Source organism: Macaca mulatta, chromosome 10 (genome assembly GCF_049350105.2).
Source record: "Macaca mulatta isolate MMU2019108-1 chromosome 10, T2T-MMU8v2.0, whole genome shotgun sequence".
In the NCBI taxonomy this organism is placed as follows: Eukaryota; Metazoa; Chordata; class Mammalia; order Primates; family Cercopithecidae; genus Macaca; species Macaca mulatta.
Window position 1 is genome coordinate 28936785 of NC_133415.1, and position 25801 is coordinate 28962585.

At 41.2% G+C, this 25801-nt stretch overlaps 1 protein-coding gene and 4 long non-coding RNA genes across 38 annotated transcripts in view; 2 read left to right on the forward strand and 3 right to left on the reverse strand.

Annotated features, from left to right (window-relative positions):
- The window catches only part of SPECC1L (sperm antigen with calponin homology and coiled-coil domains 1 like), a 147910-nt gene that overhangs the window by 19542 nt on the left and 102567 nt on the right, over positions 1-25801 (reverse strand).
- LOC107000610 (uncharacterized) overlaps positions 1-25801 on the forward strand; it is a 62497-nt gene that overhangs the window by 4725 nt on the left and 31971 nt on the right. Inside the window, exon 3 of one of the 2 annotated variants that reach the window (XR_013399489.1) lies at positions 150-467. The exons of the other annotated variant lie outside the window; for it this stretch is intronic. This is a non-coding gene — a long non-coding RNA (uncharacterized LOC107000610). Of the gene's footprint in view, positions 1-149; positions 468-25801 lie in introns of those variants that run through there. 2 annotated transcript variants of the gene reach the window in all.
- On the reverse strand, positions 3362-9343 carry LOC144331900 (uncharacterized). Its single transcript, XR_013399498.1, has 2 exons — positions 8221-9343; positions 3362-4936 (listed from the first exon to the last, which is right to left on the reverse strand). It is a non-coding gene; the product is annotated as an uncharacterized LOC144331900 (long non-coding RNA).
- Positions 14850-20089, forward strand: LOC144331896 (uncharacterized). The gene is made up of 2 exons (XR_013399494.1): positions 14850-15920; positions 19932-20089. It is a non-coding gene; the product is annotated as an uncharacterized LOC144331896 (long non-coding RNA).
- Positions 15251-25207, reverse strand: LOC144331898 (uncharacterized). The gene is made up of 2 exons (XR_013399496.1): positions 23577-25207; positions 15251-15756 (listed from the first exon to the last, which is right to left on the reverse strand). It is a non-coding gene; the product is annotated as an uncharacterized LOC144331898 (long non-coding RNA).

A 25801-nucleotide genomic window follows, 5' to 3' on the forward strand; every position in this document is an offset into this window, starting at 1 on the left:
CTGTAGTCCCAACTACTCGGGAGGCTGAGGCAGGAGAATGGCGTGAACCCGGGAGGCTTGCAGTGAGCTGAGATCCGGCCACTGCACTCCAGCCTGGGCGGCAGAGCGAGACTCCGTCTCAAAAAAAAAAAAAAAAAAAAAGAAAGAAGGCCGGGCGCAGTGGCTCAAGCCTGTAATCCCAGCACTTTGGGAGGCCGAGACGGGCGGATCACGAGGTCAGGAGATTGAGACCATCCTGGCTAACATGGTGAAACCCCGTCTCTACTAAAAAAAAATACAAAAAACTAGCCGGGCGTGGTGGTGGGCGCCTGTAGTCCCAGCTACTTGGGAGGCTGAGGCAGGAGAATGACATAAACCCGGGAGGCGGAGCTTGCAGTGAGCTGAGATCCGGCCACTGCACTCCAGCCTGGGCGACAGAGCGAGACTCCATCTCAAAAAAAAAAAAAAAAAAAGAAAGAAAGAAAAAAACATGCTTCACTTCTAAAAATGAGGTCTGCTAAAATATATGAGGACACTTTAGAAAGCAGACAGGATGGGCAAAGAATGTATCTGGACTCATTCAAATACTAATATTTGAAAAATATAACCTATAACAAAGGATATAGTACCAGACTGAGACTATAGTATTTTATTAATTTAACACAGAGCAAGATTTAGACCACTGCATTGATGGTGAAACCTTATGCACTTTCTGAATGCATCATTAGTCTCTTGGTACTGGTATTTCAGAGGAGTATCACCCACACACCTCACCCTCCAAGCACCTGACACAGGCTGAGACAGAATGGGAGCCTAGAAGGACAACTAGTCTTCCCTGGCACAACACTTCCTATTTCTGAAATCACAGGCAGTGCATTTAGTCTGACCTGGGACATCCAGGCCATCTGAGTATAGCAGTCTGGATGTGAAATGCACCATGGTCTTGCAGCAGCTTAGGAAGGAAATGATATCAGGAAAGAGATGCTCAATATAGTGTGCTCACCTTACGATGAACTTATTTTATTGCTTACAGCAGGAACTGAAGCATTCTTTTCAATCTGTCAGTGTATTAGTTTCTACACCTACTAGATACTGTTTTGGCAGAGGGAAAATGGCAAAACAACTAAAAAAGGTGCACACCTGTGGCACCACCCTCCTGTACTTCTCTCCAGAGCCCTCAACTCAGTGCTCAATGGTTTACTTACTTTTCCTTTAGCGCAATAAATAATGAAGGGAAACCACAAAATACTTTACTTTGGACCAAATATGGAAGAAAGTGACTGACAGGGCTGTCACCAGGACTCCAGAGAAGAGCCAGTGTTCAAGCACACCAGCCCTGCATGGCACTTTACTCCTGACCCCATACTTATTTTTTGGGGTTTCATTTTACATACGAGTTGGTTACCAGCTTTTCTTGCTGTTGCCTTGGAATTAAAACACAGTAGGGTACAGCCAGATAAAGAGCATTGAGGACCCTGTGGAGGGACACAATGGCAGCAGAAGTACAGAGGCCACATGAAACTCAATTTCTATGCAGTACAGTAAATGAGTGTTTTTAATCACAAACTGGAGTGTTGAAAAGGTTATTCCCTGGAAAAGGCATAATTTTAAAAGACCTGGAAATAATAATGTTTCAGAATTAATCTTGAAAGTTCTTTGAGGCTGGGGGTGGTGGCACACCTGTCATTCCAGCACTTGGGAGGCGGAGGCAGGTGGATTACCTGAGGTCAGGAGTTCGAGACCAGCCTGACCAACATGGTGAAACTCTGTCTCTACTAAAAATACAAAAATTAGTTGGGTGTGGTGGCAGACGCCTGTAATCCCAGCCACTCAGGAGGCTGAGGCAGGAGAATTGCTTGAACCTGGAAAGCGGAGGTTGCAGTCAGCCAATGCACTCCAGCTCGGGTAACAGAGCGAGATCCCGTCTCAAAAAAAAAAAAAAAAAAAGAAAAACGCCAAACAAAAAACAACAATAACAAAAAACCAGAAAGTTCTTCATGCTCTAGACTGCATTCTATTCCTCCTTGTATTTACCTCTCTGGTTGTGCACAGCAATTAAGTACGTATTTCATGACTGGTTTAAAGCATTAAAAGAAAATTTTCCACAAGTTTAGATGCCTAAAGGAGAGAACTAGCATTGCAAAGATGCATCTGTTGACAGTTCCCTGCAGGAGGTATAAACCCAAAGAATCACTCTGTCATTTGACACCCAAGGCCAAGAGCAGAATTGTGCCTTACTTGATGACTTGAGGTCTAACATCCAGCCCAAGAAGATCAAAGCCTTTTTTTTCTCATCCGTATTTTCTCTGGGCCAGGCGTGGTGGTTCACATCTGTAATCCCAGCACTTTGAGAGGCCAAGGGGGGATGGACTGCTTGAGGCCAGGAGTTCAAGACCAGCCTGGCCAACATGGTGAAACTCTGTCTCTACTAAAAATACAAAAAAATTAGCCAGGCGTCGTGGCACATGCCTGTTGATCCCAGCTTCTTGGGAGGCTGAGGCACGAGAATTGCTTGAACCTGGGAGGCAGAGGTTCCAGTGAGCTGATACCACGCCACTGCACTCTAGCCTGGGCGACAGAGCAAGACTCTATCTCAAAAAAAGAAAAAAAAATTATTTTCTCTGAAGAGTACTGAGATAAAAAGTGTGGATCCCCAAATCCTTTCCTTTGCAATCCATGAAAATGTCTCTTAAACAAATCTGCTCTTCTTCCTCTGTCTTTTCTGGAGCAGCTGTCATTGACCCTGATGAAATATCCCTTCCTTGGAGAAGACATGTCCTCTTCCTTTCCCCTCAGTTCCTCTCTGGTATTTTGGGGCATCTAGTATGTGTCAGCGTGACCAGGCTGTTTTAAAGGTGCTCTTAAATCCTTCACTCTATCACATGCAATCTTCCCAACTTAAGTCCACAGGGCAAAAAGTTCACCTCAATCTACACCTCACATCGTACTGGGAAATGAACTCAAAATGGAAGAGACCCAAATGTATAAAATTATACTTTCAGGGGAAAATCGTTGTGATCTCGGGTTATGCAAACATTTTTTATTTACAACACAAAAACATGTATGCTTCATAAAAGAAAAAATGTATAAATTGCATGTCATTAAAATTAAGAATTTCTGGCCAGGTGCTATGGCTCATGCCTGTAATCCTAGTACTTTGTGAGGCTGAGGCAGGTGGATCACCTGAGCCCAGGAGTTTGATACCAGCCTGGGCAATATGACGAAACCCTATTTACAAAAATTCAGAAGTTAGCCAGGTGTGATTGTGCATGCCTGTAGTCTCAGCTACTTTGGAGGCTGAGGTAGGAGGGTTGATTGGGCCCAGGAGTTCAAGGCTGTAGTAAGTGATGACTGTACCACTGCACTCCAGCCTGGGTGACAGAGCGAGACCGTCTCAAAAAAATCCCTCAAAACAAAACAAAACAAAAACAAAGAAGATATATGGTGGCAAATAAGCATGTGGAAAGATGCTCAATACCATTAGTTATTAGGCAACTGCAAAATTAAAACTGTGAAACAGCACTACACATCTTTTGAATGTCTAGAGGCTGACCACACGGTCTTGGCAAGGATTTGAAGGACTAGAATTCCCCTTCACTGCTGGTGGTAAAGTGACAGGGTAGAGCCAGTCTGGAAGACTACACCTACCACATGATCCAGCAGCTAGTCCACTTTTCAGATGTCCATACGCATATGCAATGGACTGAATACTCCTATTTCCCCAAATTCTTTTTTTTTTTTTTTTTTTTTTTGAGACGGAGTCTCACTCTGTCGCCCAGGCTGGAGTGCAGTGGCGCGATCTCGGCTCACTGCAAGCTCCGCCTCCTGGGTTTACGCCATTCTCCTGCCTCAGCCTCCTGAGTAGCTGGGATTACAGGCGCCCGCCACCGCGCCCGGCTAATTTTTTGTATTTTTAGTAGAGACGGGGTTTCACCGTGGTCTCGATCTCCTGACCTTGTGATCCGCCCGCCTCGGCCTCCCAAAGTGCTGGGATTACAGGCGTGAGCCACCGCGCCCGGCCTTCCCCAAATTCTTATGTTGAAATCCGAACCCCCAATGTGATAATATAGGGAGTTGGGGTTCTTTGGGAGGTAATGAGGTCATGAGGGTAGTCTCCATGAATGGGATTAGTGTGCTTTTAAAAGGGACCCCAGACAGTTCTCTCATTCTCTTTCTCTCTACCATGTGAAGACACAAGACGGCAGTCTGCAACCTGGAAGATGCCCTCATAACAATCCCACCATGCTGGCATCCTGATCTCAGACTTCCAATCTCTAGGCCTGTGAGAAATAAATATCTGTTGTTTATAAGCCACCCAGGCTATGGTACTTTGTTACAGTCGTCTGAACTAAGACACCATACAAACACCTGCACGTGAATGTTCGTAGGAGTTTTACTTACAATAAGCAATAACTGGAAACAATCCAAATGTCCACCAGCAGCTGAATGGCTTAATAATTGTGGCATACCCAAAAAATGGACTAACACGCAGGGAAAAAAGGGAAATGAGCTACGGTTACACACAATGACATGAATGAATCTCAATGTGCTAAGTGAAAGGAGCCAGAACTCCCCTAAAATTGTACACACTACGATGATATTTATATAAAATTATAATAAATACAAACAATATACAGCAACAGCAGATCAGTCACTGTGTGGGGATGGGGGATGTGGGGGAGAAGCAGGATGATGGGAGTACAAAGGGGCAAGAGGAAATGTTCATGGTGATGGTGTGTCTATCATGTGGTGATAGCTTTCACAGGTATATATATGTGACATATATGTATATGTATGTCAAAAGTTATCAAATTGTAAACTTTAAATATACACAATTTATTATATGTCAACTATACCTCAATACAACTATTTTTTTTTTTTTTGAGACGGAGTTTAGCTCTTTTTGCCCAGGTTGGAGTGCAATGGCGCGATCTCAGCTCACCACAACCTCCGCCTCCTGGGTTCAAGCGATTCTCCTGCCTCAGCCTCTAGAGTAGCTGGGATTACAGGCATGCGCCACCACGCCTGGCTAATTTTTGTATTTTTAGTAGAGACGGGGTTTCTCCATGTTGGTCAGGCTGGTCTTGAACTCCCGACCTCAGGTGATCCATCTGCCTCGGCCTCCCAAAGTGCTGGGATTACAGGAATAAGCCACCGCGCCCGGCCCTCAATACAACTATTAGAAAAAAGGAAGCCCAGGGCCACAAACACAATTAGGTACCGCACCGTCTCTCTCTGTAGAGCTTTTTAACTGAATGTAGTACAGGTGTAAACCATGGCAGAACTGGATACAGTCCAGGCACAGTCCAAGGGACCCCGGTGAAAAGCTGATGTCTGATGGAAGATATCCTGGGTGGATGCTAACTGGCAGATAGTCATGTTGTATGTTCCAGGGTATAAGCTAAATCTTAGGTGAATCACTAGAAAGCACCACTGCTGCAAACACACCTGGCTTACATCATGTAGCATTCTTCCCCACACCAGCACTTAACCTCACCCTCACATTGCCTCATCTACCCAGATTCCCTCTCATTTGTGAGGCAACATTAAAAAAGCATCATAGCCGGGCGCGGTGGCTCAAGCCTGTAATCCCAGCACTTTGGGAGGCCGAGACGGGCGGATCACGAGGTCAGGAGATCGAGACCATCCTGGCTAACAGGGTGAAACCCCGTCTCTACTAAAAAATACAAAAAGCTAGCCGGGCGACATGGCGGGCGCCTGTAGTCCCAGCTACTCGGGAGGCTGAGGCAGGAGAATGGCGTGAACCCGGGAGGCGGAGCTTGCAGTGAGCTGAGATCCGGCCACTGCACTCCAGCCCGGGGACAGAGCGAGACTCCGTCTCAAAAAAAAAAAAAAAAAATAAAAAAAAAATTAAAAAAAAATAAAAAAGCATCATAAGGTTCCTTCAGGTCAGTGTCACATTATTAGCTTCTCTAGTTACTTAAGTAAGAGATAACAGTCTCTGTGGCAGATTGGATTTTCCAAAAATGACCACAGCAGTATTTCTGGCCCCACATCCTCTTCAGAAGTCTGCTATGCCGCATCAAAAGGTGGCGCCTATTTCCTTCCCCTTGTAACTGCCCTGACAAACAGTATGGTAGAAGAGATGCTGCGTGGCTTCTAAGACTGTGTCATCAAAAGTGGGGTGGCTTATGCCTGTCTCTCTCTCTCTTGACAATTGTCCTTGGAATGTGGCCACCACATTTTGAGGAAGCGCAGGCCAAATATGGGAGAGGCTGCATAGATAGTGCTCTGGCCACAGGTCTAGTGAAAGTCTCCGCCAACAGCCACCAGACCTGTGAGGGAGGGAGCCATGAGCTAGTTCCACCTCCAGTGGCACTGAGCTGAGTAGAGCGGAGATGAGATGAGATATCCCCACTAAGCCCCACCCAAACTGTAGACTCAGGATATAAATAGACGTCATTATGTTAAGCCATTAAGTTCTGGGTGGTGTTTATAGATAACCAGTCTCCTTTCATTGAATCTAAAGAGTGCATTCAGAAAGGAAACTAGTTTCTCTCTCCCCCGCCCTACGTTGTCTAATGGCTAATTACCCTTCCCATAATCATTTATCATGACGCAGCAACAGGGCATCTTTACAAATAACCTGCTTCTCAAATGGAGAGGTCACCATAAATTGCCAGAATGACCTCAGGCTAAACTCATTTGTGAAAATCCAGAGCAATCATGTATCTAATGAAATCAACCTGTTGAACTCCAACTTGTCTGTGGAGGCCACATCCTTATGTTGTCATCCCATCCAAAGTGGATGAAGCACAAGAAAACAATGATTTCTCATGATGCAAGAAGTCAAGAACTGTGCCTGTTGTTTGAGATGATATATAAAGATTATTTGACCCAGAGAATTTAATGATTCTGCTTTTAGCAAAATAATTAAGCAGCTCTTGAAAATGTTACTTATCTGATTTCTGTATCTCAGCATTACTCAAAATAAAAATATCTACTTATTGGAAGCTTACTGAAGAGTCTGGGACACTGCCGTGGAGGCTGGATAGCTCCGTGGAAAGAGCCAGTGGCTGGGAGCTTGGAGATCCAATTGTATGGTCTTAGGCAAGCATGGCCCCTTTCTGATTTGCAGATGTGAAATGGAAGCCCTAGGTTTGTGATTCCTAGGGGCTGTCTGAAGTCTGACTTCCTCTAACTTCTGAGAATGGAATGTGGGTGCTGATTCACATGAAGTACTTCACATTTTATCTAAGGAAATGCATCCTGAGACAATTATCTTAAAGCTAACCAAGAGCATTGGCAAACAAACCATTTTATTACATTCAGCAGGTTTTCTCCATGTCATTAGTGGGAGTTAAATGGAAAAAGAATGCAAGAAAAAGGAACAAAACCTTGAGCTAAAGGGAAGACAAACCTCTGGAGTTCCATTCAAACTCCTCAGGCCTGCCCACCTCCACCACCTCCAGTAGCTCATCTAGCTGGTGAAGTAACAAGAGGTACATCCAAGCTACTGCTGTTGCTGTCAACAGACCATGCCTCCGCCAGGGTGCCATTCCTAATTATCTTTTCAAATCCAAATGTACTGGTCCTGAATGCAGCTCTGAAAGATGCTCACAGTGAGGGAGTGAAATGAACATTTAAGGACTGGTACTGTATGTGAGGCCTCCACTCCTTCCCCTGTTTAGGAAGATCTAATTTGTGTCAGCCAGGGGAGAGAAGCCTTGACTGAGTAGTCCCATCTACCACACACAAAATACACTGATCAAACTCATTTATGGTAATGGCACTTAGCAACTGATTTTAAAAATTACAGCCCTGAAATTTCTGGAAATAGATATTAATAGTAACTATCAAGATCATGTTTAAACAGAATGCAGTAAGTACACTGTGATTCTGGGAAAACTTTGTTTCCCAGCTGCTATGTTTGACATTAAAAGGAATGCCCTGAAAACAGGAAAGAGTTCCTTTACTTCACTGGGACAGAAAAGCCTTCACTTAACTTCTGCTGTGTGCAGTAAAGAACACAGGCCTGGCTGGGCAGGGTGGCTCACACCTGTAATCCCAGCACTTTGGGAGGCCAAGGCAGGTGGATCACGAGGTCAGGAGATCGAGACCATCCTTGCTAACAGGGTGAAACCCTGTCTCTACTAAAAATACAAAAAATTAGCCAGGCGTGGTGGCATGCGCCTGTAGTCCCAGCTACTTGGGAGGCTGAGGCAGGAGAATCGCTTGAACCCAGGAGGCAGAGGTTGCAGTGAGCCGAGAAAGCTCCACTTCGGTCTGGGTGACAGAGCAAGACTCTGACTCAAAAAAAAAAAAAGCCAAACAAAAAAAACCCCAAAAAACACACGCCCAAGAAGAGCCCTGAGATACAAGCTGTTTCTATTCCCTGGTGGCTCCAAGAAATGTGAAGCTCTTGGTCAACGGTTGAGCCTTCTGGATGAAGATATCTTGTCATCAGGAAAGAAAATGATTAGACTCCAGGAGTTTTTATTGCTTCACTGTGGAGAACTTATGAATAGACACAGTCCACATAAAGAATGGGTGGGACGGCAAGGCTGGCCATTCTTGTTCCCCTTTGTTCAAGTATTTTTAACCCCTGGAACACAGTGATATTTACAAACAATAAGATCTTTCTGTATACTTAGTTTCCATGCAAGTGACAATGTAAAATGAAAAGATTTAGACTTTCAACTTAGATTTGATTCAGATCAAAAGTCTTATCTACTGCCAGCACCTTTTTTTATTTTTTAACTCTGGGAAGTCATTCCTATGACCTAAGATTCCAGTTACAGAAGAGGAAATTAAACTAAGCTCTACTTGGACTATGAGGAATTCCTAATGCATTATTTTAATGGCATTCTGTCTACTGGAAGAACTCCCAGCTTTCTCTAACCTTTCTCATCCCACCCACCCCTAGCCCAGTCCTAACTGATCATGAAGAGAGGATGCTAGGAAGGTGGAAGGGTGAGAAAAGGAAGAGTGGCATTCTGGAATGTTTTCCAGCGAGGAAACTAAAGCCCTCTTTTTTTTTTTTTTTAAAGGGGGGGTAGGGGATGAGTAGAAATAACATTCCCCCTCAAGGCTGGACACATAAGGGAAAGAGGGATCACAAGTGAAAAGGAAGCATCTCTATTCCCTTGTCTTTTCCAGTATGTAGTGTCTAGGAAGCATCAGAAGAAACCTGTGCTTTCAGGCCCAATCTCTTCAGGTCAGGAAAGTCACCTTTCTCTAAGAATCTACTCAACCCATAGGCTTTGAAATGGTGGGAATGAGTAGTGGCCTAAGGGAGTGTGAGTAACACCAAGTACCAATCTCATGCCTGCTCTCTGTGCAGGTAGCAAGCACCATACTTAATACTTCATACCATTTATAAAGAGCATTTCCTTTTTCTCCTATTTGTATTATTACAAAGGAAGCTGTGAAGGACTGAGCTATTTTTATCTGTTCACTAGTTCTTACTCTATTGATTCTTCAATCTAGGGGGACACACAATTCTGGGAGAATAAAGGTAAGTACTTCTTTTCCTTGCTTAGGAAAGAGGGTGGGGAAAATAAGAAAGAATCCCAAAATGACACATGCTAGGAAATGTCTGGCTGTGGTAGAGCGAAGAGGCAGATAGATCCTTTCCCTAAAAAAAAAAAAAACCCAACCCCCCTCCCAAAACACAAATATAAACCTGGACAAAAGTGTCACAAATTACCATTTTAGGGCAAATCAATCAAAGGTAAACAACAAACTAAGAAGTATTATTGGTCAGACACAGTGGCTCACATCTGTAATCAGCACTTTGGAGGGCCGAGGTGGGTGGATCACCTGAGGTCGAGTTTGAGACCACCCTGGCCAACATGGTGAAACCCTGTCTCTACTAAAAATACAAACATTAGCTGGGCATGGTGGCGTGCACCTGTAATCCCAGCTACTTGGGAGGCTGAGGCAGGAGAACTGCTTGAACCCAGGAAGTGGAGGTTGCAGTGAGCCGAGATGGTGATCACGCCACTGCACTCCAGCCTGGGCGACACAGCAAGACTCTTGTCTCCCAAAAAAAAAAAAAAAAAAAAAAAAGTATTATTCATGAACTGGGCTCAGTGGCTCATGCCTATAATTCCAGCATTTTGGGAGGCTGAGGTGGGAGGACCAAATGAAGCCAGGAGTTTAAACCCAACCTGGGTAACACATCAAGACTCTACAATTAAAAAACTAAAAAAATTAGCTGGGTGTGATGGCATATGCCTGCAGTCATAGTTATTTGGGGAGGCAGAGGTGGGAGGATGACTTGCACCCAGGAATTGGAGGCTACAGTGAGCTATGACTATGCCACTGCACTACAGCCTGAGCAGCAGAGCAGTGAGACCTTGTCTCTTGAGAAACAAAAAGGCCAAGCATGGTGCTCACGTCTGTAATCTCAGCACTTTCGGAGGCTAAGACAGGAGGACTGCTTAAGCCCAGGAGATTGAGACCAGCCTGGGAAATACAGTAAGGCCCCACCTCTACAAAAAATTCAAAAATTAACCAGGCGTACTGACACACACCTGTGGTCCCAGCTACTTGGGTGGCTGAGGTGAGGACTGCTCAAGCCTGGCAGGTTAAGGCTGCAGTGAGCTGTGACTGTACTACTGCATTCTAGCCTGGTGACATGGTGAGACTCTGTCTCAAAAAAACAAAACAAACAAAACTTCTACACAAGTGTTCACAGTAGCATTATTTTTAATAGGTCAAAGCCCAAAGGAAATGTCCATCAGCTGATCAACAAAACGTGGTATATATCCACACAATAAAATATCATTCAGCTGGCCGGGCGCAGTGGCTCATGCCTGTAATCCCAGCACTTTGGGAGGCTGAGGTGGGTGGATTACCCAAGGTCAGGAGTTCAAGACCTGCCTGGCCAACATGGTGAAACCCTGTCTCTACTGAAAATACAAAAAAATTAGCCGGGTGTGGTGGCAGGCGCCTGTAATCCCAGCTACTCGGGAGGCTGAAGCAGGAGAATCGCTTGAACCCAGGAGGCGAAGGTTGCAGTGAGCCAAGATCGCGCCATTGGCTCTCCAGCCTGGGTGATAAGAGTGAAACTCTGTCCCCCCCGCCGCCAAAAAAAAAATCAGTTATAGAAAAGAGTGAAGTACTAACACATGCCACGTGGAAGAACCTCAAAAATATGGTACATGAAAGACTCCAATGACAAAAGACCACAAATGATTCCAGTTATGTGAAATGTCTGGGACAGGCAAACCCATGGTGGCTGCCTAGGGCTGTGAGGTGGTGAGAATATTCTAAAATTTATTGTGATGATGGTTATACAACTAATTATGTGCATATACTAAAAATCACTGAACTGTCCAACTTGGTGAGTTGTATGGTATGGGAGTTATAAAAAAAATAACACAACTAAATCCGAGAAACTCAACTCTCAGAAAATAACTTTATAAGACATCTGTGGTAGGCCCATAAGCTGTTGATGTCTTAATCTCTGGAACCTATGAACATGTTTATTTACATGGCAAGAGAGTTTGCAGATGTGATTAAGAATTTTCAGGAGAGGAAGATGAGGCTGAATTGTCCAGGTGGACCCAATCAAATCACACAAGGCCTTAAAAGCAGATAACCTATGGTCAGAGTGATGCAATGTGATGACTTGACCAGTTGTTGTTGGCTTTGAAGATGGAGGAAGGGGTCACAAGCCAAGAAACATGGTTGCCTCTATAAGCTGGAAAAGGCAAGGAAATAGATTCTCCCCTAAAGCCTTGAGAAAAGAATCTGCTGACACCTTCATTTTAGTCCAGTAAGAGCCATGTTGGACTTCTAACCAACACAACTCTAAGATGAAAAATATGTGTTGTTTTAGCTACTACATTTGTAGTAATTTCAATAGTAATAGAAAACGAATACAGTATTAGAAATTATTTGTTTTATATAGAAAAGAAAATGAAATCTAATGAATCTTAATAAATCATCTGGAATAAATGAAGAAGTATAAAATACCAGAAACATGTGACATAAAAACCTCAAAACCACAGATAACTGGGGAGACAACATTCCTGACAATACCCCAAAAATTTTTTCCCTTAATTTTTGCTCAGTATACACGAAGTACCCAAATGATAAGCAAAGCTAAAAGAATTTTCACAAAGTGAATATACCATGTAGCCGCCTCCCCCAAATCAAGATACAGAATGTAATCAGAATCCCAGAAAGGATCCCTCGATTTCCCTAAAGATAATCACTATTCTGACATCATAATAGATTAATCTCACCATTGTTTTGGTTTCATTTAAATGGAATCATAGTTTAGACTCCTGTGCATCTGGCTGCTTCTGCTCAATATTACATGTGTGAGATTCATCCATGCTGCTGTATGTTGCAACAGTTTGTTCTTTTTTTTTTGGCTTGTTTTGTAGTACCTTATATATCACAATTCATTTATCCATTCATGTCTTGATGATTATTTGGGTTGTTTCCAGCTTTTGATTCTTATGGAGACTATTCAACTTCAGCAGATACTGCCAAAGTTTTCCAAACTGGCTAGAACAGTTTAGAGCCCTATCAGCAGGGTGCAAGTGCTCTTGTTTCTCTGCTTCCTTGTCAACACTTGGTATTATCAGCTTTTTAAATCAGGCATTCTATGTCTAATCTGCTGCAGGCATAGCAAAGCCTAGCTATAATTTATTTTTTAAATGCTAACAAAAATTTGATCCTGAGGGCCAGGTGCAGTGGCTCACGCCTGTAATCCCAGCACTTTCGGAGGCCGAGGCGGGCATATCATGAGGTCAGGAGATAAAGACCATCCTGGCTAACATGGTAAACCCAGTCTCTACTAAAAATACAAAAAAAAAATTAGCTGGGAATGGTGGTGGGCGCCTGTAGTCCCAGCTACTTGGAAGGCTGAAGCAGGAGAATGGCATGAATCCAGAAGGCGGAGCTTGCAGTAAGCCAAGATAGCGCCACTGCATTCCAGCCTGGGCAACAGAGCGAGACTCCATCTCAAAAAAAAAAAAAAAAAAAAAAAAAACTACATCCTGAAATTTTTTTGCTTCCTATTCTCATATTTTACATGCATCTTTGTTAGTATTTCTTATATCATACTCATGTCTGGAAATAGAATTTTATTTCTTTCTTTCCAATTGTTATTCCTCTGACCTCTCTTTCTGCCTTACTGCCCTGATTAGAACTTTATTTTTTAATTTTTTGTAGAGACAGGGGTCTCACTATGTTGCCCAGGCAAGTCTCAAACTCTTGGCATCAAGGGATCCTCCTGCCTCAGGCTCCCAATAGAGCTTTACATATAACACTGAATAGAAGCGATGAGAGCAGGGTCTTGTCTCTTTCCTCATCTCTGGAAGAAAGCTTTCAATAAGTCACCATTAAGCTTAATGTTCACTATAAATATTATTTTTTGTAGATGCCCTTTATCATCTTTTAAAAAGTCCCTTTATTCCCAGTTTGTTAGAAATTTTTCTGTGGGGCCTTTTTTTTTTTTTTTGGAAACGAATAAACAGGACTTAAATTTTATCAAATGCTTTTGTTCATTTGATTAGATCACATTTTCCCCTCCATTTTGATAACTTACTCTGAAGGACTTTAATTCACTGAAATCTTTTGAGAGTGCATGTGGCCAATTTTGTTTGTTTGTTTGTTTTTTGAGACGGAGTCTCGCTCTGTCGCCCAGGCTGGAGTGCAGTGGCGCGATCTCGGCTCACTGCAAGCTCCGCCTCCTGGGTTTACGCCATTCTCCTGCCTCAGCCTCCTGAGTAGCTGGGACTATAGGCGCCTGCCACCGCGCCCGGCTAATTTTTTGTATTTTTAGTAGAGACGGGGTTTCACCGTGGTCTCGATCTCCTGACCTTGTGATCCGCCCGCCTCGGTCTCCCAAAGTGCTGGGATTACAGGTGTGAGCCACGCGCCCGGCCGCATGTGGCCAATTTTGATGAATATACTGTGGCCAGTTAGAAGGAATGTGCAATCCACTGTTGTCTGGTGCAGTGTTTTATAGATCAGTCAGGACAAAGGCCGCATGTGGCCAATTTTGATGAATATACTGTGGCCAGTTAGAAGGAATGTGCAATCCACTGTTGTCTGGTGCAGTGTTTTATAGATCAGTCAGGACAAAGTAGTTAATAGCATTACTTACATCTTCTATAGCTCTACTAAATTTCATTTGCTTTTTCTATTAGTTAATGAGAGAAGTGTGTTAAAATCTCCAAATATGCCTATTGCGCCTTTTAGTTCTATCAGTTTTCCTTTATATTCTCTGGGGCTATGTTACCTGATACATAGGAATTTATGATGTGCTCTAAGTGCCTATAAAGTCTTACTGGGCAGCATGAAGTCTTCCAATGTTGTTTTCTAAGAGTGCCTTGGCTATTGTTGTTGTTTTAATCCTTTGTCATTACCGACAATCTCTATCTCTAGTAATATTTCTTTCTGAGAAATGATGCTTTGAAATTAGTATAGCTCTTCCAGCAGTCCTTTGGTTAGTGCTTGCATAGTACATCTTTTCCAACTCTTTCACTTTCAGTCTTTCCATTTAAAGTGAGTCTCTTCTACACAAATCATGGTTGGGTCTATTGTTTTTAATCTGAAAATCTTTGTCTTTTAACTGAAATATTCAGCCTATTTACCTATAATGTGATTTTTACATATTTGGGTTTACATCTATTACTGTAGCCTTAGTTCTTTGTTCCTTTTCTCTCCTTTCCTGCCTTATTTTGGATGAATCAAGTATTAATATTCCATTTATCTTCTATTAGCCTCTTATTTTCCATTCTTTTATTACTTTAATTGTTAATATGTGATGTTAAATATTATAGTAGCCACAATGAAAAAGTCAAAACTATATATAAATATATTTTATCAAATATATTAAAATATGATCATTTTGACATGTAATCAGTATTTTTTAAATGAGGTATTTTACATTCTTTTTTTCTATATTGTCTTCTAAGTCTTCAAAATCTAGTGTTTTATAATCACAGCACATCTCAATTCAGAATAGCCACATTTTAAGTTCTCAAAAACTCCATGCAGCCAATGTCAACTGTAGTAGAGTGTAGCCCTAGAGATTTACAGTGTGCAGCCCTTCACTTATGCAGTCTATGACAAATTAATTTCCTAACCTTCTGAACAATTCAAAGACCTTGCAACACCTTAATTACATTTACTGTCCCCCTCCTAACTTTTGAACCATTTTATCTTAAATTTTCAACCTACATATATCTTTAAACAAGATATTTTTATTACGCTGCAGTCAATATTCATATATATTTACCTTCACATTTACTCTTCCACTGTTCTTTATTCCTTCCTGAAATTTTGTTTCCCTATGGGATTTTCTTTCTGCTACAAGAACTTCCTTTTTCTTTCAGAATGGGCCTGACAAATCCTCTTTTTATTATCTATTGAGAAATCGGCTGTCAATCTTATTATTCCTCTTAACCTAGTATCTTTTTTCTCTAGCAATTAAAGATTTTTTTCACTGTCCTTGACTTTTAGCACTTTATTATGACACTCCTAGCCCTCTCTTTTCTCTTAGTATAATCCAACTGTATGTGTCTTAACCCTTCTATTATGTCCCTTGTCTCCATTACACTATGTTTTTTTCATCCTTTCATTTCTCGGTGCTTCACTGTGGATATTTCTTACTGATCAATCCTCTAATTCACAAATCTTCTCTGTGTTGAGTAGTTGTGAAACACATGTATGGGAGTTCCTAACTCAAGCTAATGTATTTTTTGGTCCTAAAATTTTCACTTGGCCAGGCGCGGTGGCTCACGCCTGTAATCCCAGCACTTTGGGAGGCCCAGGTGGGCAGATCACCTGAGGTCAGGAGTTAAGAGACCAGCCTGACCAACATGGCAAAACCTCATCTCAACTAAAAATACAAAAAAAAAAAAAATTAGCCAGGCATAGTGGTGGGTGCCTGTAATCCCAGCTACTCAGGAGGCTAAGGCAGGAGAATCACTTGAACCTGGGCGGCGGAGGTTGCAATGAGCCGAGATCGCACCATTGTACTCAGGCAACAAGAACAAAACTCTGTCTCAAAAAATAAAATCAAAAAATAAAATAAAATTTTCATTTGATTCTATTTTACAGATTCCAGTTCTCCGGTAAAACTCTCTCTCTTCATCTGTTTCCTTAAACTCATAAATTGGTTATTTAAAAAACCTATCTAAGAGTTTCAATATCTGGATCACCTCTTCTTTTCCTGTTACTCATTCTTTCTCTTGATTTTCATTCATTTGATCCTGCTTATTGGCATGCCTGGCATTTTTATTAATTAATTAATTATAGAGACAGGGTCTCACTATGTTGGCCAGGTTGGTCTCGAACTCTTGGCCTCTAGTAATCCTCCCACCTTGGCTTCCCAAAGTGCTAGGATTACAGGCATGAGCCACTGTGCCTGGTCATGCCTGGTATTTTGATGGAATGCAGGATACCATGTTTCAAAGAGTATAGAGGCTAAGTTTCTCCTGGCAGGTAACTAGAATAAGGGCTGATCACCTCATCCAATCAAAATTTTGAAGTTGGATTTCAAGCTGATACCTTCTGGTCAACCTTTATTTGTAGGACATAATTCTTTTGAGGTCTCAACCGAAGGCCTGGAATATTTCCCACTGCCATTCCTCTTTGGCTGGCCTTGAAATCTAATTTTTTTTGTCTACCTACTCCTATAAGAAGAAAAACTGCTTAAGTTTTTTAGGCTTTGGTAATAGCTCTCTACTGAATTTCTCCTTCTGAATTTGAAAAATACCTTAACAGCAAAAGCTAAGTCAAATGTTGAGTTAACTATCCTCTTTCTCTCTCTTTCTCTTTATTTTCCCAAAGAGATGGGGTCTCACTCTGTTGGTCCAGGCTGGAGTGCAGTGGTGTGATCAATGCTCACTGTAACCTTGAACTGCTGGGCTCAAGCAATCCTCCTGCCTCAGCCTCCTGAGTAGCTGGGACTATAGGCATGTGCCACCATGTTGGCTGAGTTCATTACTCTTTTTTTTTTTTTGAGACGGAGTCTCGCTCTGTCGCCCAGGCTAGAGTGCAGTGGCGTGATCTCGGCTCACTGCAACCTCTGCCTCCAGGCTCACGCCATTCTCCTGCCTCAGCCTCCCAAATAGCTGGGACTACAGGCGCCCGCCACTATGCCCAGCTAATTTTTTGTATTTTTAGTAGAGATGGGGTTTCACTGTGTTAGCCAGGATGGTCTCGATCTCCTGACCTCGTGATCCGCCCACCTCGGCTTCTCAAAGTGCTGGGATTACAGGTGTGGGCCACCACACCCGGCCTCATTACTCTTGAGGTTGTCTTTTTCCTGGGATCTCGGACCCTCAACATCTTGGGTGCCTTAGAATCCCTCAATTCAAATTTTAGTCTGCTACTCAGTGATTCTGAAAAAAACCCTGGACCACTGCTTTGTCTGGCCTCTATCCCATGTGAAGAGTTAGCCACCACCCTAAGGGAAAAAAGCGGGGGTAAATATGGGCTCTGACTCAATAGAATTTTTCTCTACAATTTTGGCTCCTGCCAAATTTGACCTGGCTGCCTTGGTTACTCCCCAATGCCTTCAAAGATATTTATTTTTGTATTTTAAACAGTTTTTACAGTAGCCTCATCAGAGATTTGGTCTGATATTCTTTTATAACCATAAACAAAAGTTTTACTTTACTACATTTTAATTACTCATATTTTTTTTTACTGACTAGTCTATAAACTTCCTGAGAACAGAAACTACTTGTTTTCCATAACTTCTGTTTAAACACTCAGCACACTACCTGACACAGAACTTACTATTTGATAAATTATTAGCTTTTTTTTTTTTTTTGAGACAGAGTCTCACTCTGTTGCTCAGAGTGGAGTGTGGTGGCGTGATCTTGGCTCACTGCAAGCTCCGCCTCCTGGTTTTATGCCATTCTCCTGCCTCAGCCTCCTGAGTAGCTGGGACTACAGGTGCCCGCCACCATGCCCGGCTAATTTTTTGTATTTTTAGTAGAGATGGGGTTTCATTATCTTAGCCATGATGGTCTTGATCTCCTGAACTCGTGATACGCCTGCCTTGGCCTCCCAAAGTGCTGGGATTACAGGCATGAGCCACCGTGCCCGGCCAATTATTAGCTTTTATATTAGGAAAAAGAGCTTAGAATGCAAGTAAAGCATAACACATAAATATATGCCTGCTAAACCCATTCCAGCCCATTAATTCTTTTAATTCTACTTATCTCCAGTAAGAAATGTCTAATCTTCAGGAGATCGAGACCACGGTGAAACCCCGTCTCTACTAAAAATACAAAAAAAAAATTAGCCGGGCGCGGTGGCGGGCGCCTGTAGTCCCAGCTACTCAGGAGGCTGAGGCAGGAGAATGGCGTAAACCCAGGAGGCGGAGCTTGCAGTGAGCCGAGATTGTGCCACTGCACTCCAGCCTGGGCGACAGAGCGAGACTCCGTCTCAAAAAAAAAAAAAAAAAAAAAAAAAAAGAAATATCTAATCTTTTCTTCAGTGGCCCACATATTAATGAAGTACATCCCCCAATAAAACTGTATTCTCAATGTTAATCTGAGATTAAATTACTTCAGGCAGTACTAAAATATTTTGTTCATTTATTACAACTATTTTGTACTAGATTAAGTGATTTCATTATTCTTTAGATTTAACCAATCCATTTCTAGGTCTAGCATTTAATCAGAAAACAATGAGATTTTTCATTCAAAATAAAGGTCTCAAATCAACCTTTAGGGGCAGCTTGATTACATTCAGTTAGGGTTTTCCAGAGCAAGAAAACAGTGATGCAACACAAGCTCTTAGATATAAAATCTAAAACCAAAGAAAAGTTTACTGAAAGTATAAATAGTTTCCCTATTCCAGTTGGTTATTCTTGTATTATCAACCTTGTACCATCAACCCCTAAAGACAACAGCTAAAAAAATTAAAAGTGGTTGTCTCTGAACAGCAGAAATTTTAGAGATAAGGAAATAGGGAATTGGATTACCACTTCTCATGATAAGCTCTTAAAAATTATTAGAGTTAGTCCCATATTTAAATTAAAAACATAATTGTGTATAAACACAGGCACTGATTTTTAAAAAAGAGAAAAAAAAGAAAGAGGCAACCCTTAAAGCAATCATACTGAAAGCTGGTTACATAATGCCCTGGACTCACAAGATACCCTTGAGGCAGCCATTTATCCTTGTGGGGGTTTCAGTCCCAGATCTGTAAACCTGATAATAAACCAGAACGCCAAGACATTTTCAACATGAATATTCTACTATTCTAAAGCTTCAATGTATGATAAATGGCAGGGCACAAGTTAAAAGAGAAAAATGTATTTGTTAAATAAAAGCTAAACTCATCAGGGCTTGTTTTGTAATGGATGCTTAATGAAATTACAGTGATCAGCACAGTAATTTTAGGGTGACTCTTAAGAGAGTTAACGAAAGATGATATGGGTATTAGGGAATCTATCTCCGTTGATTAGACGGCTTCTTCATAAAGCACGCACGTTCCAAGCATTAATGATCCATCTGGGGCCTCTGGGAGCAGTATGTGCTAAGTGTCACGTAACAGCTTCTGCTCTCATAAACCAGTCAAGTGTCACAACCTGCTCTTTTCTGCAGACTGTGAGTAGTGAGAGACCAAAGTACTGAACCAAAACTGCTGGCTCCAAAGGATGGGCATGATCGTCCATTTATAGCTAGACAGGGAAAGGGCACTGGCACTTCTTACACGATTCTTGACAAATTAAGAGCACTATTAGATATGGCTTTCAGTTTTAAAAGATTATGCATTTCAAACCAGGTACAGTGGCTCATGCCTTTAATCCCAGCACTTTGGGAGACTGAGGAGGGCGGATCACTTGAGGTCAGGAGTTCGAGACCAGCCTGGCAAACATGGTGAAACCCCATCTATACTAAGAATACAAAAATTAACTGGGCATGGTGGCAGGCGCCTGTAATCCCAGTTACTGTGGAGACTGAGGCAGGAGAATTGCTTGAACCCAGGAGATGGAGGCTGCAGTGAGCCGAGATTGTGCCATTGCACTTCAGCCTGGGTGACAGAGTAAGACTCCATATCAAGAACAAACGAACAAACAAACAAACAAAAAGATTATGCATTTCAGGCTGTCCAATTTTAATTTACAGATCTTGAAATGAAAGAACCAGTATCCTCTTTGCTTCTAAAGGGAAGGAACAGATAGATATCTGTCTCACAGGAAACAAAAGCCAACTGCCTCCCACAAGCCACACATATGTGTCATCAAAGTGTCCATAGGAAGTAAGAAAGCAGAGAATTGGGTTTGTAGCAAAGACTGTCAAGTGTACAAAAAGAATTTTCCTTATGTATGAGGATATCCTATATCATATTTCCCCCTGCATTTTAAGTACCAAATGGAAAAAACTTCAAATTATTAATTGATTTGTGTGTATATATATATTTCTCTATATATATTAAGGTAAATATAGAAGAACCCAAGAGGCATGGAATAATTGACTTAATGTTTGAATTATCTCCATTTAATCAACTTGATCCATGGGAAAGTTCTATAATCAAAGAGGGAGTAAAGTTTTTTTTTTTCAGAGACAGGGTCTTGCTCTGTCATCCAGGCAGAAGTGCAGTGGCGCGATAATCGCTCACAGTAGCCTCAACTTCCTGGCTCAAGTAATCCCCCTGCCTCAGCCCTCCAAGTAGCTGGGATGAGGTGGGAGGATTGCTACCATGCCTGGTGATTTTTTTTTTAAATTTTAGTAGAGAGAAGATCTCACTATGTTGCCCAGGCTGGTCTCAAAGCACAAGTGATCCTTCAAGGGGAAGTAATTTACAATGTTCTAAAATTACTTAAGTTATTGTCTGTCTAGCAAAATGTAAAACTTAGGTTATATGAAGACACCTAACAGCATGGAAGAAAATACAGACACACCTTAGATGGTACTTCATCTTCTTGTGCTTCATGGATACTGTGTTTTTTACAAATTGAAGGTTTGTGGCAACCCTGTATCAATAAGTCTGTTGGTACCATTTTGCCAACAGTATGTGCTCACTTCAATGTCTCTGGGTCAAATTTGGTAATTCTTGCAATATTTTAAACTTTCTCATTATTATTACAACTGTTACCAGTGGTCTTTGATGTTACTATAGTAATTGTTTTCGGGTGCCGTGAACTGTGCCCATATAAGACAGTGAACTTAATCTATAAAGTTCTGTGTGTTCTGAATGATCCACTGACTAGTTATTCTGTCTCTCTCCCTCTCTTTGGGCTTCCCTATTCCTTGAGACATAAAAATATTAAAATTAGGCCAATTAATAACCCTACAATGGCCTCTAAGTGTTCAAGTAAAAGGAAGACTTGCACATCTTTCACTTTAAATCAAAATCTAGAAATGCTTAAGCTAATTGAGAAAGGCATGGCAAAAGCCACATGGCTGAAAAGCTAGGCCTCTTGTGACAGTTAGCCACATTGTGAATGCAGAGGAAAAGTTCTTGAAGGAAATTAAAAGTGCTACACCAGTGAATATACAAATGATAAGACAGCAAAACAGCCTTATTGATGATATGAAGAAAGTTTTCATGCTTTGAATGAAAGATCAAACGAGCTACAACATTCCCTTAAGCCAAATCTGAATCCACAGCAAGGCCCTAATTCTTCAATTCTATGAATGCTGAGATTAGTGACGAAGCTGCAGAAGAAGTTTGAAGCTAGCAGAGGTTGGCTCATGATATTGAAGGAAAGAAGCCATCTCCATAACATACAAGTGCAAGGTGAAGCAGCAAGTGCTGATACAGAAGCTGCAGAAAGCTACCCAGAAGATCTAGCTAAGATCACTGATGAAGGTGGCCACACTAAACGACAATTTTCAATGTGGATAAAACAACCTTCTATTAAAAGATGACATCTGAAACTCTCATAGCTACAGAGGAGAAGTCAATGCTTGGCTTCGAAGCTTCAAAGGACAGGCTGTCTCTGTCATTAGGGGCTAAGCAGCTGGTGACTTTAAGTGGAAGCCAATGCTCATTTACCAGTTCCACAATCCTAGGGCCCTTAAGAGTTACGCTACATCTACTCTGCCTGTGCTCTGTAAATGGAACAACAAAGCCTGGATGACAGCACATCTGCTGACAGCATAGTTTACTGAACATTTTAAGCCCACTGTTCCTTTCAAAATATTACTGCTCATTGACAATGTAACCAGTTAATCAGGAGCTCTAGCAATGATACAAGGAGATTCATGTTGTTTTCCTGTCTGCTAATACAACATCCATTCTGCCGCTCACAGATCAAGGAGTGGGTTTAAAATTAAAATGTTCAATAAACTATGGGGCCTTGCCTCTTCAAGCCAAGATCATGGACTTTAACCAAATGACAAAGGGGAAACAAATGAAGCAGCTTAAAGAGAAGTAACAAGATCAATTTCAAAAACACTTTGGTAGTAGGCTAGAAGATGGACAAGAAGATGAGAAAACTACTTATGTCCACGTAAAAATTTGTTGTACACAAATGTCTACAACAAACCAGGCAGGGTGGGATGTGCCTGTAGATCCAGTTACTTGGGAGGCTAAGGTGGGAAGATCACTTGAGACCAGCCTGGGAAACATAGTGAGACCTCATGTCAAAAAAAAAAAAAAAGGTTCATAACAGTGGCATATATAATAACTCCCCCAAAAGTATAAGCAACACAAACACCATCTTGAACAGAAGAATGGATAAATATGTGGCATATCCATACAATGGAATATTGTTTGGCCAAAAAAAGGAATGAAGTACTAGTATATGCTACAGCATGGATGAACCTTAAAAACATGATGCTAAGTGAAAGAAGTCAGTCACAGAGGACCACATATTGTGTGATTCCATTTATAAGAAATGTCCATAATAAAGAAATCTACAGGACAGAAAGTAAATTAGTGGTTGCCTGTAGTAAATAGAGAATGACTGTTAATGGGTATAGGATTTCTTGATGGAGTGGTAAAAATATCCTAAAACTGGTTGTGGTAATGGTTATACAACTCTGAATACACTTAAAAAAAACCCCACTGAAATGTACATTTTAAGTGGATGAATTGTATCTTGTGTGGCATATCTCAATAAAAAATGTTCTTTCTTAAAAAAAAAGAAACTAAGTGTGTAATTTTCATTTATGCTTCAGGTTTCAATTCTATAACCAACTTGAAACTGCCAGCATTCACATTCCTGCCATTCAAAAAGCATGAGATTTTTCAGGCCTGAGTGTGGAAGTCTTTTTAGATTGAAGTTTTATGTTTGGCTTCTTTCATTTAGCATAAATTATTCAAAGTTCATCCAAGTTGCAGCACGTATCAAAACTTCAAATCCATGAACAAGGGATGTCTTTCCATTTATTTAGATTTTCTTTAATTTCTTTCAGCAATGTTTTGTATTTTTCAGTGTATTAGACTTGTGCCTCCTAATACCATATTATTAGAATAAAGGGAAAAAAACACATGATCATCTCACTAGACACTGTAAAAGCATTTGGTAAAATCCAGCAACCATTTATGACTTTAAAAAATTCAACAAACTAGGAATAAAAGGTAATTTTTTCAGTCTAAGAAAGGGTACCTATGAAAACCCACAGTTAGCTGGGCACAGTGGCTTATGCCTGTAATCCCAGCACTTTGGGAGGCTAAGGTGGGCAGATCACTTGAGGCCAGGAGTTCAAGACCAGCCTAGGCAATATGCAAAACTCCATCTTTAACTAATACAAAAACTAGCCAGGTGTAGTGGCACACACCTGTAATCCCAGCTACTTGGGAGGCTGAGACATAAGAATCACTTGAACCTGGGAGCAGAGGTTGCAGTAAGCCAGTAACACACCACTGCACTCCAGCCTGGGTGACAGAGTGAGACTCTGTCTCAAAAAGAAGAAAAACCCACAGCTTTAACACTATACTTAACAGTGAAGACTGAAAGCTTTCCCCTTAAGATCTGGAACAAGAAAGAATATTCTTTATCACCATTTCTATTCAACATTTTTCTGCAAGTTCTAGCTAAGACAGACAAGAAAAAAGAAAGAAAAGGCATCCAGATAGGAGAAGTAGTAAAATGATCTCTATTTGCAGATGATGTGATTTATATCTAGATTTTTTTTAAGAGATGGGGTCTCACTATGTTGCCCAGTCTGCGTTCAAACTTCTGGGCTCAAGTGGTCCTCCCACGTCGACATCTTGAGTAGCTGGGACTACAGGTGTAGGCCATCACATCCAGTTTATATCTAGAAAACCTTTAAGAATTCACATAAAAACTTGGAACTAGTAAATCCAGAAAAGTTGCAAGATGAAAGATCAATATACAAAATTCACTTGCATTTACAGTAACAGTAAATTAAAACATTTCCATTTATAGCAGCATCAGATAGAAAAAACTATTTAGGAATAATAGTGAGCCGAGATCGCACCACTGCACTCCAGCCTGGAAAACAGAATGAGACTCTGTCTCTAAATCAATCAATCAATCAATCAATCAATCAGTCAATCCCTTTGAGAACTGCTTTCACTGCCTCCCATAAATTTTGGTATGCTGTGTTCATTTTTGTTCTCAGAGTATTTTCTAATTTCCCCTGTGATTAATTTTTTGACCCATTGGTTATTTAAAGTGTGTGCTTTAATTTTCACTTATTTTCCAATTTTCCTTCAGCTATTAATTTCTAATCTTTCATTGTGATCAGAAAAAAATGAAGAATATTTACATGCTTTCAATCTTTTTATTTATTTCATTTTGATCTTTGTAGAGATAGGGCCTCCCAAGGCTGCCCAGGCTGGTCTCAAACTACTGGGCTCAAGTGATCCTCTCACCTTGGTCTCCCAAAATACTGGGACTACAGGCACGAGCCACCGCATCTGGCCGATTTCAGTCTTTTTAAATTTAATGAGACTAGTTTTATAACCTAACACACGGCCTAACCTGCAATCTTCCATGTGCACCTGAGAGAAGAATGTGTATTCTACTATTATTGGGTGCAGTGTTGTATAATGTCTTTAGGTCTGCTTAGTACACAGTACTATTCAAGTCTTCTATTCCCTTGCTGGTTATCTATCTGGTCTTATCGCAATCATTTCTTTTTTTCCTTTTTGCAACAGAGTTTTATTATTGTGGTAAATAAACATAAATCATTTTAACCATCTTTAAGTATACGGTTCAGTGGCATTAAGTATATTCATATGATTGTGCTACCATCACCACCATCCATCTCCGGTACTTTTTTCATTTTGTAAAACTAAACTGTGTACCACCCCCTTTCTTTTTTCCCTCCCCCAGCCCCTGGCAACCATCATTCTACTTTTTGTCTCTATAAATATTACTAACTCTAGGTATTCCATATAATTGGAATAATGTAGTAGTAGTCCTTTTGTATATGGCTTGTTTCATTTAGCACAATGTCTTCAATGTGCATCTTGTTGTAGCATGTGTAAGAATGTCCTTCCTCTTTAAGGAAGAATGGTATTCCATTCTATCATATAACACAGGTTGTTGATCCATTCATCTATTGACGGACACTTGGGTTGCTTCCACTTTTTGGCTACTGTGAATAACACTGCCACAAAAATGGGTGTGCCTAAAATATTTCTCCAAATCTCTGCTTTCAATTCTTTTGGGTGTACACCCAGAAGTGGAATTGCCAGATCATAGGGTAATTGTTTACTTTTTTGAGGAATTGCCATACTATTTTCCACAGCAGTTACAACATTTTATAGGTCCCCTCCAACAAGGCATAAGCCTACCCATTTCTCCGCATCTTTGCCAACACCACTTATCTCCTTTGTTAGCCAGCGGAAACTGGCATGGAGATTCTTTTTTTAAAAATTATTTTCTCTTCTCTTTTTTACTTGCCACTGGCTTGAAGCTGAGACATGGAGAGTCTTAGTAAAT